This window comes from Anabrus simplex, chromosome 6 (assembly GCF_040414725.1).
Source record: "Anabrus simplex isolate iqAnaSimp1 chromosome 6, ASM4041472v1, whole genome shotgun sequence".
Classification (NCBI taxonomy): domain Eukaryota; kingdom Metazoa; phylum Arthropoda; class Insecta; order Orthoptera; family Tettigoniidae; genus Anabrus; species Anabrus simplex.
The window spans coordinates 289,286,177-289,308,312 of NC_090270.1; positions in this window are offsets into that span (position 1 = coordinate 289,286,177).

Consider the following 22,136-nt stretch of genomic DNA (forward strand, 5'->3'; position numbering starts at 1 on the left):
TCTGAACTCTGATTGGTGGAGAACCTGTATCATAATGAAAATCTGAACTCTGATTGGTGGAGAACCTGTATCATAATGAAAATCCGAACTCTGATTGGTGGAGAACCTGTATCATAATGAAAATCTGAACTCTGATTGGTGGAGAACCTGTATCATAATGAAAATCTGAACTCTGATTGGTGGAGAACCTGTATCATAATGAAAATCTGAACTCTGATTGGTGGAGAACCTGTATCATAATGAAAATCTGAACTCTTATTAGTTGAGAACCTGTATCATAATGAAATTTGAACTCTGATTGGTGAAGAACCTGTATCATAATGAAAATCTGAACTCTGATTGGTGGAGAACCTGTATCATAATGAAATTTGAACTCTGATTGGTGAAGAACCTGTATCATAATGAAAATCTGAACTCTGATTGGTGGAGAACCTGTATCATAATGAAAATATGAACTCTGATTGGTGAAGAACCTGTATCATAATGAAAATCTGAACTCTGATTGGTGGAGAACCTGTATCATAATGAAAATCTGAACTCTGATTGGTGAAGAACCTGTATCATAATGAAAATCTGAACTCTGATTGGTGAAGAACCTGTATCATAATGAAAATCTGAACTCTGATTGGTGAAGAACCTGTATCATAATGAAAATCTGAACTCTGATTGGTGAAGAACCTGTATCATAATGAAAATCTGAACTCTGATTGGTGAAGAACCTGTATCATAATGAAAATCTGAACTCTGATTGGTGAAGAACCTGTATCATAATGAAAATCTGAACTCTGATTGGTGAAGAACCTGTATCATAATGAAATTTGAACTGTAATGAGCCTCATTGATTCAGTTTTCTGACATATAATATTTATATTTCGGCATCGTCGAGCATATAGTTCATCAAAACTCAGCCAAGAGTGATTTGGTTCTCTTTTTTTAAAATGCTATTTGTACGGGGCGTGAATCTAGAAAGATCTATTACCCTACTTGCTCCAATGTTATGAACTTGTGTGTAGACTATTTGACAATTGTGGAAGTGTAAAGTGTAGAATGTGAAGAAAGGAACATTAAGGACGACGCAAACACCCGGTCCCCAGACCAGAGATATCAATCATTTACAACTGAAAACCCCTGACGGGGCCGGGAATCGAACCCGGGCCCGCCGGGTGACAGACGGACGCGTTGCCCCCTACACCGCGGGGCCGGACGAGATTTGGCTACTCTGCCATTTAGTAGGTCTATAGTAAAATAGAACGTCGAAATTGACGAACAGACACCAGACGGCGTTAAATTAAAATATCTGCACCTGCTAGTTGAGGCCACACGATTCTTCTTATTTTTACAACTGAACTTCTCCCAACATTTATGGTTAAGGACGTATCCTTTGCAACCCTTTGCCATATTGATACGTATATATGTTATATCCTTAAACGCAGCGTGAGGGTATATAAAATGCATTAATTTCAGTTTATGGATAGTTCAATTCTCGCTGGGGATGAAAATACCCTTCGTGAATGATACAGGTTTAAGCACATACTTAGGAATATAATAAAATACTGTATTTAATATTAAACTTGGCCTCGGCAGCCGGCACAATTTATATCCTCTCCGCAAGTTGGGGGCTTCATTAATCCCATCCCTGACTCGGTTATTGACTGGAAAACAGATTGTAGGTTTTCATTAATTTAATTAAACTTCATGTTAGAATTATGCTTGTACTGCTAAAAGCAAAAACAAAAATGAAGTTATCTCCGTATATTCCATGGAGGTCCTTGGAGGGGTAGAGGTTAAATGCTCGCACTGTCCGTAAACTCGGTACTTGGTGGGGTAGAGTGCTTAGCTCTACACCCGGTGGCCTTTGCTCCCAGGAATTAACCTGGTACTCATTTCAAATGTACATTGAATGAACCTCAGGAAGTGAAAATCTCGTTTCTTAAATGTTTACACTTCCTGATGGGAAATCGAACCCCCTTACGTCCCGGTGAACTGATACAAATATGAACTCAAGTGATATTGTAAAATACATTATTCAATAAATTAGAAACTAAAACATCATAAAAATTTAGTTTTGAGCTACAAAAATTGATCATCATCATCATCTGTTTACCCTCCATGTTCGGTTTTTCCCTCGGACTTAGCGAGGGATCCCACCTCTACCGCCTCAAGGGCAGTGTCCTGGAGCTTCAGACTCTTGGTCGGGGATACAACTGGGGAGTATGACCAGTACCTCGCCCAGGCGGCCTCACCTGCTATGCTGAACAGGGGCCTTGTGGAGGGATGGGAAGATTGGAAGGGATAGACAAGGAAGAGGGAAGGAAGCGGCCGTGGCCTTAAGTTAGGTACCATCCCGGCATTCGCCTGGAGGAGAAGTGGGAAACCACGGAAAACCACTTCCAGGATGGCTGAGGTGGGAATCGAACCCACCTCTACTCAGTTGACCTCCCGAGGCTGAGTGGACCCCGTTCCAGCCCTCGTACCACTTTTCAAATTTCGTGGCAGAGCCGGGAATCGAACCCGGGCCTCCGGGGGTGGCAGCTAATCACGCTAACCACTACACCACAGAGGCGGCCTACAAAAATTGATAACTGTGTTAATTAAAACAATGATCTTTGTCTATATACCTGCTGTAGAATATTTCATTTCCATGTAATAGATGAGGGTTTATTCTTTTAATTACAAGCAATAACTCGTGTTGTCCATCGTGCATCGTACTTTCACTCCTTTCAGTTACAGAACAAATAAGAAGAGTGTGCAATATATGTCATTTAACATTTGAAAAGCTTTATAAATATAGTTTGTTTAGGCATGTAAAAGACTGAAAACTGACTGAGAAAATCTGGTGGCGTGAAGTAAAGTTGTGTATTACCCTTAAAACTGAAGGCCTTGAGCAACATGGGCCATTTAATTGTTAAAATTTTGTGAAATTACATTCGAAGTTAACCAATTATACGTAGTAGAGTCATTAAGTTCGTGGACTGGCCGTCTAGTGTCCCTGTTGTGCATTAGAGCTGACAGTTTGCACAATAGGGTGGTGCCGTGACAGTTCTTTGCTTGTCCCAGCAAGATACAGTTCTGTGCTTACAGTGGAAGGAGAACCGTGGTCTCTGTTGTGAAGGGTAGTTGAATGTGAACGATGGAATTTGGGAATGTCGTAGTTTAAGCATCAGGCACATTTCAATTTATGCCAAAAAGTTAAGCAAATCCGCAAGCGAAAGGTTTGAAATTATGAAGCCGAAATCGTCCGTATCACCAGGACAGGAAAAAATCGAAAGACAGGCCAAAAGACTATGATCCTTGAACTGTTAGCGCCAGTCCACGAACATATTAACTGTACTGCATAGCTGTACATTGTGTTGCCTACACTGTAGGCGCCAGTCTACTAACTTATTGACTGCAGTAGTAAATCCAGATATTGAGAATAATTAATGATTATGAACCACGTTGCACAAATTTATTTGTATTAAAATTATTCTATATTTTTTATTAAAATTTGCCATTTTTTCCTGCGTGAAAACGTATATAATTCGTATTTTATTTGGTAAAATATATAACCCCCGGGTGTGAAAGACTACAGAAATTCAATTGCTCGTTACTATATAAACAATTTGCTACTGTCCTCTACTGTGGCTCTTCTGAGAAGAAAGATGGGCCAAACGTACTTCATTGCTCTCTTTCCTTTTCGTACAATTACAAGCTACACCTGTTCAACTCTTCACATTTTTATGGTTGTGGGTCACCAGTTGGAATGTAGAATCACCTCTTGGACGATGTATGTCACAGAACAAAATGCCTGAACTCTACCTTCAATGACCTGCCTTGTGTCGTTAGACTCTCCTATCTTTGCATACAACTGATTTATAATACAGGACACCCACTCAGCACCGTCGTTGATGGCGATCAGCACGCGAACTGTGCTCGACCTTCCCCCCAACCCTCTATCCCACCTCCTTATTCAGCTTTCATTGATCGTCGTGCTGAAGCCTAGCTGATTCACACTTCTCCATTAAACAATACCTCCTTCTGTCATTAATCGCCGCTCCAATTGACTAATTCTATCCCCGTTATTAGTTATACCCGTCACTTGCCAGAGCAACGATAGCGCTAGGATGCATCAACGCTTACACTTCTCGACTGATGTTCTGAAAACAGGGATAATTCAATAATTCATTATCTATACTTATGTGATTTTATCGTCTGCGTAGAATTGGTATGAAGACGACGAAATTTCAGTGCTTCTCGCGACAGGTTTGATACATCAAATTACTTTCCATGACTTTACAGGGAGTTATTATTATTTATCGTATGATAAATGTATGTACACATATATGTGTGTCGTTTGAGTCATCAGTCCATAGACTGGTTTGATGCAGATTTCCATGCCACCCTATCCTGTGCTAACTTTTCATTTCTACGTAACTATTGCATCCTAAATCTGCTCTAATCTGCTTGTCATATTCATACCTTGGTCTACCCTTACCGTTCTTACCACCTACACTTCCTTCAAAAACCAACTGAACAAGTCCTGGGTGTCTTAAGATGTGTCCTATCGTTCTATCTCTTCTTCGCGTCAAATTTAGCCAAACCGATCTCCTCTCACCAATTCGATTCAGTATCTCTTCATTCGTGATTAGATCTATCCATCTCACCTTCAGCATTCTTCTGTAACACCACATTTCAAAAGCTTCTATTCTCTTTCTTTCTGAGCTAGTTATCGCCCATGTTTCACTTCCATACAATGCCACACTCCACACGAAAGTCTTCAAAAACATTTTTCTAATTCCGATATCAATGTCTGAAGTGAGCAAATTTCTTTTCATAAGAAAGCCCTTCCTTGCTTGTGCTAGTCTGCATTTTATGTCCTCTTTACTTCTGCCATCGTTAGTTATTTTACTACCCAAGTAACAATATTCATCTACTTCCTTTAAGACTTCATTTCCTAATCTAATATTTCCTACATCACCTGCCTTCGTTCGACTGCACTCTATTACTTTTGTTTTGGACTTATTTATACTCATCACGTACTCCTTACCCAGGACTTCATCCATACCATTCAGCAACTTCTCGAGATCTTCTGCAGTCTCAGATAAAATAACAATATCATCGGCAAATCTCAAGGTTTTGATTTCCTCTCCTTGGACTGTGATTCCCTTCCCAAATTTCTCTTTGATTTCCTTTACTGCCTGTTCTATGTAAACATTGAGAAGGAGAGGGGACAAACTGCAGCCTTGTCTCATTCCTTTCTGAATTGCTGCTTTTTATTCAAAGCCCTCGATTCTTATCATTGCAGACTGATTTTTATACAGATTGTAGATAATTCTTCGTTCTTTGTATCTGATCGCTATCATCTTCAGAATCATAAATAGCTTGGTCCAATCAACATTATCGAATGCCTTTTCTAGATCTACTAATGCCATGTACGTGGGCTTGTTCTTGATTCGATCCTCTAAGATCAGACGTAAAGTCAGGATTGCTTCACGTGTTCCTACATTTCTTCTGAAGCCAAACTGATCTTCTTCCAACTCAGCTTCAACTTGTTTCTCCATTCTTCTGTAAATAATACGTGTTAATATTTTGCAGGCATGAGATACTATACTAATGGTGCGGTAGTTTTCACACCTGTCAGCACCGGCTTTCTTGGGAATAGGTATAACAAAATTCTGCCGAAATTCGGATGGGACTTTTCCTGTCTCTTATATCTTGCACACTAAATGAAATCCCCTTGCCATGCTGGTTTCTCCTAAGGCAGTCAGTAATTCTGAGGGAATGTCATCAATTCCATGTGCCTTGTTCCTGTTTATGTCACTCACAGCTCTGTCGAACTCTGACCTCAAAATTGGGTCTCCCATTTCATCAGCATTAACAGCCTCTTCATGTTCCAGAACCAAATGATCTACATCTTTACCTTGATACAACTGTTGGATATGCTCCTGCCATCTTTCTGCTTTGTCTTCTTTCCTTAGAAGTGGCTTTCCATCTGAGCTCTTAATATTCATACACCTAGATTTCCTTTCTCCAAAGGTTTCCTTGATTTTCCTGTATGCAGCATCTACCTTTCTCAGGATCATACAGCTTTCAACATCTTTGCACTTCTCCTTCAGCCATTCTTCCTTAGCTACCTTGCACTTTCTATCCACTTGAGTATATACGTATATTGTTTAAGGATGAATGTACGTATTCACAAACCCGTACAATATTACAACTCTAGGTCTAGTTTTTTGACCCATTTAACTGCTTCGTCCGATGTGCAGTTAATGTCCATTAGCTTTCCTTTGAAAGTTCGAATTGGGCAGTAAGCAACAATGTGGTGGATTGACTGAGAAGGGGCACCATAATCGCAAATTGCAGAGATAGTCCAACCCCATTTGGACAATAGATAACCACATCTGCCTTGTCCAGTTCTTATCCGATTGATGATTCTCTACTGTCATCTTGTAAGATCAGATCCTTGTACACGTTTAGAAGGGTTCTCAACCAGATGTTTGTTGACTACTGAAGATGATCCCACTGGGCTTTCCATAAACTTTTAACATGAAACGAGGTTCTTTCAAGACCGGTTGCTGTACTCCAGCGTGGTTTACTTGATTTCAGTCATTGATGGATGGGTAGTTGGGAGTTCTTCTGAATGTTTTCCATACCTTTAGGAGAGCTTCTGATCGTCTTAAGGCTGGAGGTGGAATGTTGCTGAGAACAGGAAGCCATAGCTTGTCCGTGCTCTTAATGCATCCCGTGATTATGCACGTTGCCGGATTGAGTTTTACATCAATCTTCTTAGTGTGAACACCATTGATCCAGGGGTGGCAGCAGTGTTCAGGAACAGAATATGATAAGGCTAATGCTGTTGATCTTAGATATTAGTATTGGCTCCCCATGATATACCAGCAAGTTTCTGAAGAATATTATTTCTAGCTTTTACTTTAGCAGCTACATTTGAGAGATGTTGCTTGACGGTCAAAGTTCTATCAAGCATTATTCCCAAGTATTTTGGTGTACTGCAGAACGGAAACATTTTAACTCGGAATGGGATTGTTGGTTTGTAATTAGACTGTCTGTTGCGTAAGTGGAATGAAGATATAACTGTTTTTTGAGGATTTAGGTGCAGGCACGATTTTTGAAGTATACATCCACGGCTTCAGGATCAGTGGCTAAAGTAGCTTCAGCGTCGTAAAAGTTGGAGCACTGAGTCACCAAAGAAATATAATCAGCTTAAAAGAATGTTCTTGAAGATGTGTCTGGTAGGTCGTATATGTACAGACTGGAAAGAAGGAGAGCCAGGTATGATCCTTGAAGTAAACGGGAAGTGAAGCACGTTCAAGTTGGACAGTGCAATGTGCAGAAGACATGGAGGATGTGAATGATTACATGCAATGCTTTTAATAACAGTCTTCTTAATTATGAGGAGCATTGTAAGTTTTTTGTCTGTATGGATATGTATATTGCCATTCTGTCTGTGCATTTATTAATTTCGACTGATACCTGATTTTTATCTCCGATGTTTTCCATACTGATGAATGCTACGTAGAATTCCAGTTTTGTTCGTTTGTCTGTTTGTGGAAGAATCACACCAAAAATACTGGAGCGATGAAGATTGTATTAGAAAACTAGACTACAAATTATTACAATGTACCATAGTAGAATGGGGCTTTAGAGAGGGCCTCCTGAGGTTATTTGGTACCTATTTAATTTATTGAGAAGGTTGCACGTTAAAAAATTTGTAGGAAATCTTTCCATACATTTTAACATTTATTTATGGTAGGATGAGCCAGTAGTGGTATATATTTGAAAAAATATTTTCAGATATTCTACATTGACAGTTACAGGTAATAATAATGATACTCAAGTGAAGCATTGTGGACAACATCCGAGATGAAAGTAATTTATCAGTCGAAAATGTGAAATGTACGGAAAGTATTGCAATATACATATGCAGACAGATATAAAATTTTATATTGCTCCTGGTAATTAGCAATACTGTGATGAAAAGCACTAGATGTAACCAATCGCATCCTCCAGGTCATTTGGATATTTTACTGCCCGAATTCTACGTGTTTCGCTCCCCTTAGGATCGTGGAAAGTCATTTGATGATTTTAAACCTACCTCGAGAAGCAGTAAAATGACTTCTTAGTTTTCATACCAATTCTATGCAGACGATAACATCACGTAAGTATAGAAAATGAATTAGTCGTGCAGTATTTCGGATGTGAAACAAATAGCAGTCATTTTAATAAACACGTTCCGGAACAGGGTGAATTATAAACACGCCTAAAATGCAGAAAATGAAGTGTAATAACTCATTTATGCCTACACATACAGACATTCTACTCTACCAAAAAGTCGATTGTATGTGGCTTGAATGATCCATTAGCTCTTAATTGCAACTCTCATCGGAGAAATACCTGTATAGAAGGAAGGCGGCTATTTTGGAACTCCAGCCCATACCATCCGCGAGCTTCGGCTCCATTCCGACCAGATTCTCCATAGATTACAATTATGTCTGTGTATTCGCTGTTACTGAACACACCAGCCATTGACTATATGTTGACAGGAAGTATAGTGCTGCTCTACAAAATACCAGCCTACTACTGTGCATTCGAAACGAGGTTTACCAACAGAAGGGGGAACGTTAGACGGGTAGCGCTGAGAAACATGGAGTGAGCGGCCGTCTGGTTGATATCTCTTTATATTCTGACGTCCTGCAAGGCAGTAATACCCCTGTGAAAATTAGCTATTAGACAGCCCATTCATCATTATTGTTTGCGGGACACTTATAAGTTGAAGGTACGGCGCTGGTAGGCTACGTGTAGTGTACTGATATGTTCTGTTCAATGAGTAAATCAATCAGTAAGTATTCTGTGTTACATAATATCCATATAATTTTTCCTTGATGCCATTTAAATAGCCAGTCCAGTGGTGTAGAGGTATCCTTCCTGCCTCTTACTCGCAGGCTCCGGGTTCGAATTCCAGTCAGGTCAGGTATTTTCAGCTGAATCTGAGTGCTGATTCGATGTCACTCAGACTACGCGATTGCTACGATTCGGATGTTAAGGAAAAGTAATTTTTTTGCTAGTGGCTTTACGTCGCGCCGACGCAGATAGATCTTATGGCGACGATGGGATAGGAAAGGCCTAGGAGTTGGAAGGAAGCGGCTGTGGCCTTAATTAAAGTACTGCCGAAACATTTGCCTGGTGTGAAAATGGTAAACCACGGAAAACCATCTTCAGGGCTGCCGACAGTGGGATTCGAACCCATTGCCTCCCGGATGCAGGCTCACAGTCGCGCGCCTCTGTCCTCACGGCCAACTCGCCCGGCAAAAGTGGTACTTCTTTCCTGAGTTATTTTTCTACAAATCTGAAAATAAGTATGAGTGATGGGTTCATGACCTCTTTTAAAGCAATTTTATGTTGCTTATAAATGAATATTCTGCTCATTTATTTATATAAGGTCATATTTGGTAAAATTTTGAGCAGTTTTGCTTAAGTTGAGACGTCGTCTTTAACAAGGTACATGTTATCTACGGCGAGTTTCGGACACAGGATTTCCAAATACTGTAGTAAACATACCGTACTTTTCTTTCTTTTCCCGAAATGGACTGGTAGCAGATTTAAAAGACCTGATTCCGAGAAAGAGCTGCTGTGGGATATGAGATTGAGGAGGATGTCACTTCAGAAGATACACTTAACGGAGAAGCAATTAGCAACCAAAGGAATTTCCATGCTTACTCCCGCACAGTTTATCCTTAACGGGTCCAGTTACAGCCCTCTTCCACTTCCACCATTCATGAACTCCAATTGATTGGTAATGGTCACATTTCTAGAATATCTGTGAAGGAGTTCGGTGTAGAGATATTCAGCAGGCCTACTGACGGAACGATTCTCTTTGGTAAGGCAACTGAAGTTAAGGTGCAGCAGCAAAGCAATTTAATGTGAATGCATGTTGGAAGTTTTAACGTACTGTATCTCAGTCAGTTTGTATGATTTAATCTGTCTCTTCTATTATTACTGATCACTTCTTGTCACGTGACGTTCAATGAGAGTAATATTCTCATATTTGCTACCTATCACTAAATTCAATAAGTCTTAAATGTGGCATCTCTGTTATCGTTGCCATAGCAAGAGACCATTTTTGAGAAGCGTTAGTCAACTTTTTCCCGCTGTTGGCGCTAAACTTCAGACTTCAACTCTCGTGTCGGTGCGACTTAAAGCAAAAACAAACAAACAAACAAACAAACAAACAAACAAACAAACAAACAAACAAACAAACAAACAAACAAACAAACAAACAAACAAACAAACAAACAAACAAACAAACAAACAAACAAGCAAGCAAGCAAGCAAACAAACAAGCAAACAAGCAAGCAAGCAAACAAACAAACAAACAAACAAACAAACAAACAAACAAACAAACAAACAAACAAACAAACAAACAAACAAACAAACAAACAAACAAACAAACAAACAAACAAACAAACAAACAAACAAACAAACAAACAAACAAACAAACAAACAAACAAACAAACAAACAAACAAACAAACAAACAAACAAACAAACAAACAAACAAACAAACAAACAAACAAACAAACAAACAAACAAACAAACAAACAAACAAACAAACAAACAAACAAACAAACAAACAAACAAACAAACAAACAAACAAACAAACAAACAAACAAACAAACAAACAAACAAACAAACAAACAAACAAACAAACAAACAAACAAACAAACAAACAAACAAACAAACAAACAAACAAACAAACAAACAAACAAACAAACAAACAAACAAACAAACAAACAAACAAACAAACAAACAAACAAACAAACAAACAAACAAACAAACAAACAAACAAACAAACAAACAAACAAACAAACAAACAAACAAACAAACAAACAAACAAACAAACAAACAAACAAACAAACAAACAAACAAACAAACAAACAAACAAACAAACAAACAAACAAACAAACAAACAAACAAACAAACAAACAAACAAACAAACAAACAAACAAACAAACAAACAAACAAACAAACAAACAAACAAACAAACAAACAAACAAACAAACAAACAAACAAACAAACAAACAAACAAACAAACAAACAAACAAACAAACAAACAAACAAACAAACAAACAAACAAACAAACAAACAAACAAACAAACAAACAAACAAACAAACAAACAAACAAACAAACAAACAAACAAACAAACAAACAAACAAACAAACAAACAAACAAACAAACAAACAAACAAACAAACAAACAAACAAACAAACAAACAAACAAACAAACAAACAAACAAACAAACAAACAAACAAACAAACAAACAAACAAACAAACAAACAAACAAACAAACAAACAAACAAACAAACAAACAAACAAACAAACAAACAAACAAACAAACAAACAAACAAACAAACAAACAAACAAACAAACAAACAAACAAACAAACAAACAAACAAACAAACAAACAAACAAACAAACAAACAAACAAACAAACAAACAAACAAACAAACAAACAAACAAACAAACAAACAAACAAACAAACAAACAAACAAACAAACAAACAAACAAACAAACAAACAAACAAACAAACAAACAAACAAACAAACAAACAAACAAACAAACAAACAAACAAACAAACAAACAAACAAACAAACAAACAAACAAACAAACAAACAAACAAACAAACAAACAAACAAACAAACAAACAAACAAACAAACAAACAAACAAACAAACAAACAAACAAACAAACAAACAAACAAACAAACAAACAAACAAACAAACAAACAAACAAACAAACAAACAAACAAACAAACAAACAAACAAACAAACAAACAAACAAACAAACAAACAAACAAACAAACAAACAAACAAACAAACAAACAAACAAACAAACAAACAAACAAACAAACAAACAAACAAACAAACAAACAAACAAACAAACAAACAAACAAACAAACAAACAAACAAACAAACAAACAAACAAACAAACAAACAAACAAACAAACAAACAAACAAACAAACAAACAAACAAACAAACAAACAAACAAACAAACAAACAAACAAACAAACAAACAAACAAACAAACAAACAAACAAACAAACAAACAAACAAACAAACAAACAAACAAACAAACAAACAAACAAACAAACAAACAAACAAACAAACAAACAAACAAACAAACAAACAAACAAACAAACAAACAAACAAACAAACACTTTTATCAGTTTTATTTTTACTGTCAAAAACATTTCTTACCAGAGAAAGTAGAGGTCTCCGTACTACGATAAACGTAAAATTGAGTAATATCCTCAATTATGCCGAAAGTTGAAGGGATAAAGGGACTGCAGATGAAAGTGATGGACCTGGCACATGTAAGTGGAAGCAAAACCAGGACTCAGATAAGGATGCTGTGGTCGCCAACTCACGCTCTCAAGTTATGAGTTCCTGGGGAACTTTGGGTATACCTCTTATTAAAGTTTTTCTTTACAAGTTGCTCTATGTCACACCGACACAGATAGGTCTTATGTCGACGATGGGAGGGTAAAGGAATAGTAGTGCAGAGAATATTCATGGCTGCCGACAGTGGGATTCGAACAGTTGGGTAATCTCCTGACATGTTTTCCACCTGTTTGTACCAGCAACATTTCTCGCTAATTCGTGCTGTACGTTTCACTATTCACATCCTAGTCCGTGAACCATGGGCAACGGCTGAGTGACTTAATAAGTAGTCCTGAGAGTCAGAGTGCCAGTTGTTATGAAATAGGAGTGAGCACCTTGGACATACTCTAAATCAAAGTTGGGCATAATTCCCCTCATTGAGCAGTGCTCTAGCACAGGCACTTACAGGAACTGAGTATGCGCTCTGACGGAAGGTACAGTCTAGCAGCTGCTTGCACGGCTCTCAGTACAACTAGTGAAGGGCCGCGTATCTAAACAAATTTAAACTACCGAGCTCGATAGCAGCAGTCGCTTAAGTGCGGCCAGTATCCAGTAATCGGGAAATAGTGGGTTCGAGCCCCACTGTCGGCAGCCCTGAAGATGGTTTTCCGTGGTTTCCCGTTTTCACACCAGGCAAATGCCGGGGCTGTACCTTAATTAAGGCCACGGACGCCTCCTTCCAATTCCTACGCTTTTCCTATCCCATCGTCGCCATAAGGCCTATCTGTGTCGGTGCGACTTAAAGCAAATAGCAAAAAAAAAGACAAATTTAAACTTTAATCAGTTTTATTTTTACTGTCGAAAACATTTCTTACCAGAGAAAGTAGAGGCCCCTGTACTACGATAAGCGTAAAATTGAGCAATATCCTCAATTATGCCGAAAGTTGAAGGGATAAAGTGACCGGGAAGTTTTGAAGTTGTGTCTTGGATATCGCTATAAAAAAATAATTCAAAAATCACTTCCGACCTATATACACTTCCGAGAAAACTGCCTAAAATCGCTTGTTTCCTTACTCGTTTTCTTTTTTTATTCAAATCCTATCCAAATTAACTTATTTACACAATTCTTTCTGTAATGTGTTCCTTAGTTCAATACCCTCAGGTGTTGTTTAATTTTTTTAAATATCAACACTGAATGTAGTGATTAAGTGAAACTCTGCATTGACTCACATTAGCATCCACCAGGCGAGTTGGCCATGCGGTAAGGGACGAGCAGCTGTGAGCTTGCATCTGGGAGACAGTGGGTTCGAACCCCACTGCCGACGACCCTGATTATGGTTTTCTGTGGTTTCCCATTTTTACACCAGGCAAATGCTGGGGCCGTATCTTACTTAAGACCATGGCCGCTTCATTCCGAGTCCTATCCCTTTCCTATCCCATCGTCGCCATAAGACATATCTGTGTCTGTGGGAAGTAAAGCAAAATAGCAAAAAAGATCAACGACATTAGCGCCCCTAGTGGTGTTTAAGTGAAACAATGCAATGCCACACATTAGCGCTCGTAGTGGTAAAAAAGGAAAACTGATAATCTAATTGACCGGATAATGGTGGTTGAGAAAAAGGTTGTAATTTTTAGTAATAAATATATAATATATTCTCATACTTTATTCTATTTTATTTACCTAAAATTCGTACCTCTTATTCCTAGGACGTTTTCAACTTGATTTGCTACCCTGAAGGGTTAGAACTGTGGACTTTTCAAATGTCTCCTTCTATTTAGTCCATTAGATTATAGAGAGGAAACTAAAGAAGTTATTATATATACAAACGCCTTGTGCTAATTGAATACGTTTAATTATATTCAATTAATTAGGTTATGAGTAGGAAACAAAATTGATTATTTTGGCATGTAATAACTAAATACTCGTTTGACTACTACCTGTATTCATAGAAATACTGCAGGCCAAAATGAAAGCTTTTTGAGGAACACAGCATAAACAATGAACGACAGATGAACAGTACACTTATATTGCATAAACATGATATACACAACCAGGTACCTCGCTATGGCTGTGCTTGCGCCTGGACTCCGAATATTATCATGCAATCTATACAGCATTAGAAGTCAGTTTCTCACGGCTCTTCCCGCCCACATGTCGTTAGCTCAAGAAGTGGGTCTCTCTCATTGCTCCTTTATGCTCTAAGTCTTCCTTTTGCTTAGATGGTAAGGCCTATTCAAAGTTTTGGTGGCCCTGAAACCGTCAGCACTCAGACTAATTAAATTACTTAAGAGAATTTATTGCTTTCATACACCTATTCAATACTTGTCATAATAATTAAAATAATCATTCATTTTATACTTCTCGTTTTTAGATCTTGACAATTTATTAATGAAGACTTTCATGAGTTATCCCCTGTTTAACACTAAGTCCATTTTGACAACAATAACAACAAATAGTTTTATACAAAATTGTCAGCAGTCTAAATAACTGTAAATATTCGAGCGCTTTAGCCCGCCATCCACCACAAAACATGTTGGTAACCATCAGTGGCATCTTCATATCACTTTTATTTATCTTTTCTGCGAACAACATTTTTTCTACATTAAAATAAAGCTTCCCTTATAATATGATACTTGAGGGTTTAAAAGTCTTAGGTGAAAAGATAGGCTTTTCCACATCAGAGTGGACTGAAAACATCAAAATGATGGCAGACGTGGCTCCAGTGTATGGTAGAAGCCAGGAGAACAACCACTGTAGGCGTGCCTGCGGTGAAATTGAAACTTTGAGACATGTTCTCGGCTACAGTTCATTCGGCTCATTGCTTAGGAATACTCGCCATCACACAATTCACGGCCTTGTTACAAAAGCATTTTGCGATAACGGTTGGGAAGTATATGAAAAAGTGAACTACTTACCTGAAAATGGAAGCACGATAAGAATAGATATTCTAGCCATCGATAAACCGTGAAGTCGTTCTGTAATATGAGATCGACAGTACGTCTACAATCAGGCGAACAATAGCCGTAAGGTGTGCACTCTGAGAGGGCGGCGATTTACGTTTCAGTATCCGATTACATCACGGAGAAGTATCATTTAAACTCCGTCACAGTTTACGGATTGTAAGTTGGCGCAAGAGGTACCATACCGGGGATGATGGCCGAGTTGTGGAAGAGGTTTTCCCTCCACGAAAGCTACCTAGACACGGTTGCCGAGGCGGCTGTGTGGGGGTCCGTTTAAATTCCAAGACATAAAATTCGCACAATACTGTGTCTTATGGAAAACCCACTGAGGGTCAGTTTCCTAAATAAAGGATTATACATGTACATATTTTAATCCTTAATCCGCATCCTTGATCTGTGTACTTGTAAATAGCGTATCGGTATTTTAAAGTGGCCAATCAATTTTTTTAAAGCTGAAGATGGCTCATGTAAAAGCTGAAACATGTCCTAGAAGTGTAAAATGAACTGATAAAATAATTAATATGACAAGTATTGAATAGGTGGATAAAATCAAAAAATTCTCTTAAAGAATTCTTTTTACGTTGCATGTCAATATGGAACCAAAATGAAATTCATTAATTGTAATCACTGGGACACTGTATAAATAGAGTAGAATGCTACTTCACGTACGTTTACTGAACTCGGGACATTTTAAGAAAGGGTCATACTGTCTGAAATAAACGTGTCCGACACAATTCACGTTCAAATAGATATCAGATGTTGCCTGCGGTTGGACGTAATCCATACTTGTATCCCAAGTACTAATGGCAGGTCGTTAAAACTTCCTAAGCGCTTGAACCTCACCACTGAGTGGAAGTAATGACCGCTAGTGGTGATAAGAACAGTGGACACATTGTAGCGCAATATTTCACAAGTTTACGACATATGTGTTTGTAATGTTAGTAAAACGAAGTTTACTTGACTGCAAATTTAGTACACATCTACTGTAGATTGCGAAATATAATCTGTACATTGTAGTTTCATACGTTTTCACATTTAAGGTAAATAGCTGTGTGACACGTAAACTGAACATAAAACACACAAAATATGTAAAAACAGTAAACTGTCTGGTGGAAAAGAAATTCCGTTCGTGTCACTATTTAGAACGCCTGAAGGGTATGCATATGCACTTAACGACGTTGACGGACAAGTTGCCGCATAACTCCTAGCCATTTCATTGCTGCTGTAGAGCAGGTCGTGGTCTCCCCAGGCTGAATATTCCTACTGTATGGATTGCAATGCGAAAGGACATAATTATGTTCCCCATCAAACACGTAAAAAATAAGAATAACAAAAATTAAAATCTCGTCTGCTTATGCTAGATATCTTATTACGATAGAAAACAACAAGGTTTTGAAACACTTTCCTTCTTATTGTTTATGTTATTTTATAGCAATTACTACATCAAGTAAAGAAATTCAAATATATAGGAAGTCTAATAACATCTGAAGGAAAGTAAACATCCAGATTGCACAGGCGAAGGGACCTTTTCAAAAAAATATGTCTCTTCTAACATCTAACACTATCTGCAACTTGTCAAAAGTTTTTTATGGTGTGTTGTAATCTATAGCTCAGAAACATGGACCCTAAGAAAATGGTAAGTGATGAAACTCAAGGCCTCTGAGATGTGGTGCTGGCGTTGACCATTAGGAATACCTTGGATTAGAGTCACAAATGAGAACGTTCTCAAAAGAGAAAATGATGCACGGACCTTGAATGAAACCTTGCACAAAAGAAGAAATAGATTCGTTTGCTGCTTCCTTCGTCATTGCGACTTGAGTACTACCCTGTTTGAAGGGAAAATAGATGGTAGAAGGACCAAAGGAAGACCTAGAGTGTAATTCATATACAACAACAAAGACAAGCACAGTTATTGCTACTTGAAGCTGTTGGCCAAAGAACGGGAAAGTTTGGAAGATATGCATATTACCCACCAAGCTTAGGGTTGAGAAGAAGGAAAATAAGAAGAAGCCTGTAGCTTTTATCCACGGACCGTGCGAGTTATTAACATGTTAGGGGCACTTACTTGTGAGCTTACATTCGGGAGATGGTGGGTTGGAATGTCACCGTCGGGATCCCGTGGGATTGCTTCCCGTGGTTTCCCATTTCTCACATGAGGCAAATGCTGGGGCTGTTTGTTAATTAAGGCCATGATCGATACCTTCACAATTCCTGCCTCACAGAAATCCTTCTATATTTTAGTGCGAAGTTAAACCACTTCCAAAAATAAAAGTAAAAATAATATCTACGTCTTCACCCGCGAATCCAAGCGGTTTTGTCTTTCAAGTTATGTATAAAAGAAAATCGCTAAATAAAAAAATATTACGCGTGCCAGTTTTACTGTAGATGTTGCAGTCAAATAATTTGAATGAACATTGTGTAAACCTTGACGGTCAAATATACGTGGCTGTATTTATTTGAGTTCGTTCCTCAGTTACTCATGGTCAAATCATTATATTTTTCGAGAATATAGAATTTGGAATGGTGTTATATGGAGTTCATTATTATTGCTTTCGTACTCATTTTCACTTTCATGGAAATAATTGAATCGATTATTTCAGAAACCAGTAAAGCGCCAAGTCTGTCATTTTTGGGAAAATGAAGAAAACTTTGTAGCGTCAGACAAAATGTTATGGTAGGGGTTTTAATATTTTAGCTTGAAAAGTATTATACCTCTTAATACTTTTTATCTAAGGAAAAATATTTTGTGCTTATTAATTTTGCTGTAAAAAATTCCGAAAAATTTTCCACCTAACTGGTTTCTGAAATAAACGAGTGTTACAAATTTGAAAGGATTTTGTCATAAAACCCACATTTGTGAAAATAGAAAATATTTTAATAGGTTTAGACTGCATTGCAGATACAAGCATAATAATTAAAAGGATGAAATCAGCAATGTCTGCTTATCATGACATAAACTCCACAGCGCATTCTGTCTCTGTAGTAGGCCATTGTAAAATGCTCTCATAAAAATATTCATATTCCATCAGGCAAGGTTTTAAGGCATGTAGGTCACGTATCTTCTTGATATTGGTAGGTAATTGGTAGGTACCTAAAACAAACAATAACAAAGAATAATGTTGGGTTCAAACCAGGTACTTCCTTGCCTGAGTAAGAAATTTAACCTTCTCCTTTTAAGCTTGCATTCCGAATATTAGTATGCGTGTGAGTTCGTTTATCTTCCACTCCTCGTTTGTTTTTAGATACAGGTTCGTCTTCTGAACTTTCAGATATCTCACTACGATTATAAAAACATTGCACTAAACAAAATTAACTCTTTTTGAATCAGTTGTTCACAAAACTACGAACATGCGATTCCAGAAACACAAAAATAACAAAAAAAACCCAGCTGAACAGCTGGGATTGTGGATTCAGAACAGTAGCGCCAACCGGAAAGGTGCGGTACATCACAAAATGTATCAGCAGTTTACTGCAGAAACCAGCCAAGCGGTGTCACTTAACTGGTTTCTGAACTAAATACGAAATTCAACGTAATGCTTGACCGTTATAGGAGGACGTTTATTGACTTGTTTCAGTACCAAAATGTGCGTATACCCTCTTAGTAACATATTCTGCCTTTATCTAATTTTTTTCATTTTTTGGCACTTAACTGGTTTCTGAAATAATCGATTCAATTGTTTTCTCTCTCTATTATCTGTATACATAAAACACTGGTCCGTCTCTGTAGTGTAGTAGTTACTGTGTTTAACTGCCACTTTCGGGGGCCCGGGTTCAATTCCCAGCTCTACCACGAAATTTGAAAGGTGGTATGAAGGCTGAAACAGGATCCACTCAGCAATGGGAGGTCAACTAGTTCGAGGGGTTTCGATTCCCACCTCAGCCATCCTCGAAGTGGTTTTCTGTGGTTTCTCACTTCTTCTCCAGGCAGCTACCGGGATGGTACATAACTTAAGGCCAGGGCCACTTCCTTCTCTCTTCCTTGCCTGTCCTTTCAAATCTTCCCATCCCCCACAAGTTTCCTGTTTAGCATAGCAGGTGAGGCCACCCGGGCGAGGTACTAGACCTTCACCCTAGTTGTATCCTCGACCAAATGTCTCACGCTACAGGACACTGCCTTTGAGGCTGTAGAGGTGGGATCCGTGGCTGAGATCGGGAGAGAAGTCAACCCTGTACGGCAAACTGATAAATTACTACTACTACTACTATTATTATTATTATTATTATTATTATTATTATTATTATTATTACTATTATTATTATTATAAACCAATGAACTTCCTTAAGTCTTACGGGTTAGATCTGAAGAAAGTTCATCAGATTTCGGGCTAAAGCTTCTGGCGCATAATCTAGGACGCGAGAGTGCCTTGCCTCATTACGGGTATGAATTTGGAGGCTTGTCCCGAACTTCGCTTGGTCCTCTTATAAGTAAGAGATACGAAATATGGACTAAAAGTTGAATATAACCAGAAAATACACGAAACACTCACCAGAAGAAGCGACTGAAATTTCGTAGTTGGTGTAAAAGACACTAGGTGGAGTAGAACAAATCGTAAACTATTTCAGCCTGCTGGGTAATATTACCTTCTCCTTGCCTACAACAATAAAACAAGTAAAAATAAGATGGCTACCGTTTTCACACGAATCTAACTCAAATGCATCATCGCGGAAAACGATAAATAATGCTGAAGCATGGCTGGTAACGTCATCACACAAACAAACACCACAATAAACAATATTCTTCTTCTTCTTAAAGTGTCTTATCCTGTTCACCATACGTTAGCGATCATCCTGGAAAAAGCCATTCTTTCTTTACCTCACATGAAGAGTTGTTCGGTATTGATATAAGTTCACACTTTGATGTTTTGAAGCCATGATATCGATGGTCTACCAGCTCCTCGCTTGTCTTCTAATTTTCCTTGTAATATGAGGTGTAGAAGCCCGTACAACCTGCCTTGTAGAACATGGCCTAAATAACCTGTTTTCCTGGCTTTGATGATGTTTGCCAGCTCAAGTTAAGATATAGCTCTCATGAACACTTCATTATTGGTTACAAAATCTGTCCAGGGTATTTTGCGCATTCTCCTATGCAACGACATTTCAATGGCCTATAACTTGTTCTTGGAGGAAGCTTTGACAGACCAGGTCTCTTCCCCATAAAGCAGTTTTGACCAGACATAACATCTCAGCGGCTTTTGCCTGAGTTTGAAGTTTAGATCAGGCATCGTCAATCGAGAGCGAAATGCCTTCGGAACCAGCTTGCTCCCCGCTCTTGAGGAACCAGAGCAGCTTAGCGAGCAAGTAGGGGAAGAATTAGGGGAAATACATGACGTAGTACGCACTGAAGGTCAGTGGCACAGAGGTATAGCACATCTTTCTGGACAGGTTAGATTGCGACACGATACGCTTGAACTCATGTGAGGTGACAATAGTGTGTTCCCGCCTTTATCCTCACACTAAGGGCGTTCAAATTTCAAACTTTCTTAGGAGGGAGAGTATTTGATACTTCAAGAAAATAACACACAAAATGTTTAATATGTAATAAGATATTAAATTACATAAAAAATTTAATCTGCAGTTCCGCTGTTCCTTATCTCATTCCAACAAGTATGATAAATATGAAGTCCGGGATAGCATAGCGTTACTAGAAAAACTTAGAAATAACACATTTGAGAATTTATGTACATTTCATATTACCCTACTCAACTCTATTTATTTTATGATATTTGATAATTCCTCAGAGATGATTTATTTATGTACCGGTAAGTATTCCATAGCTGTTGTTCATATGGTAATATTTCCGAGTGGCAAGTACAGCCCCGCCACAGTATGCAACCCGCCTGTCCGCTGCTCTCTTGTCACGTGACTGACAGCCGTCCGGAGCGGAGCAAGTAACACCGGCTCCCTAAAGTACGTGATGACTTCTGGTTTAGATTTTCATTATAAAGAATGACCTCATGTTTCGGAAAGATGATGTGAAAATCTTAGTACGGCTTCTGATCTATATTTCAGGCTCCAGATTGTCTGTTACGCTGCTCCCAAAGTATATAAACTGTCTTATTCGTTCGACGTTTTGATTATTTAATAAAATGGAGACACCTTCATGGTTGCGTCTGCTAAATACCATGAACATGGTTTTCTTGGCATTGACGTTTAGACCATATCTTAATCCACTGAGAAAAATTCTACAGAGCAGTCCTTGAAGACCTTGAATGGGTTCGAATATAATTTGGGTGCCATCTGCATATCTAATATTATTTACGACGACTCCATTTACTTTCACACTTAGCTCTGCCGGGCTGAGTGGCTCAGACGGTTGGGGCACATGCTTACTGACCACAACTTGACAAGTTCGATCCTGCTCAGACGGTGGTGTTTCAAGGCGCTAAAATACGTCAACCCCGTGTCCGTAGATTTACTGGCACTTAAAAGAACTCCTGCGGGATTAAATTTCGGCACCTCGGCTTCTCCGAAAACCGTAAAATTAGTTAGTGGGACGTAAAGTGGATAACATTATTTCACACTTCTCTCAGTATCATGCCAAGCTTCTTTGAAGATGTAATCGGCAATTAAATATAAACAGTTTAAGAAAACGTAACAAAACAAATATAACCACAAAGTCAAACACACCATGGGATTAGGACACGTCAAACCGCCATCATCTACATATGGTAAACGGAATTGATATTGGGTAAACGATAATATTGTGACGATAGGTAGTCGGTGATTAGACGAATTTCCTTATATTGTTATACCGGAGTGATCATTGGAGCCATGGCCAATCGTCTAGAGCAGCGTTGGCAAAC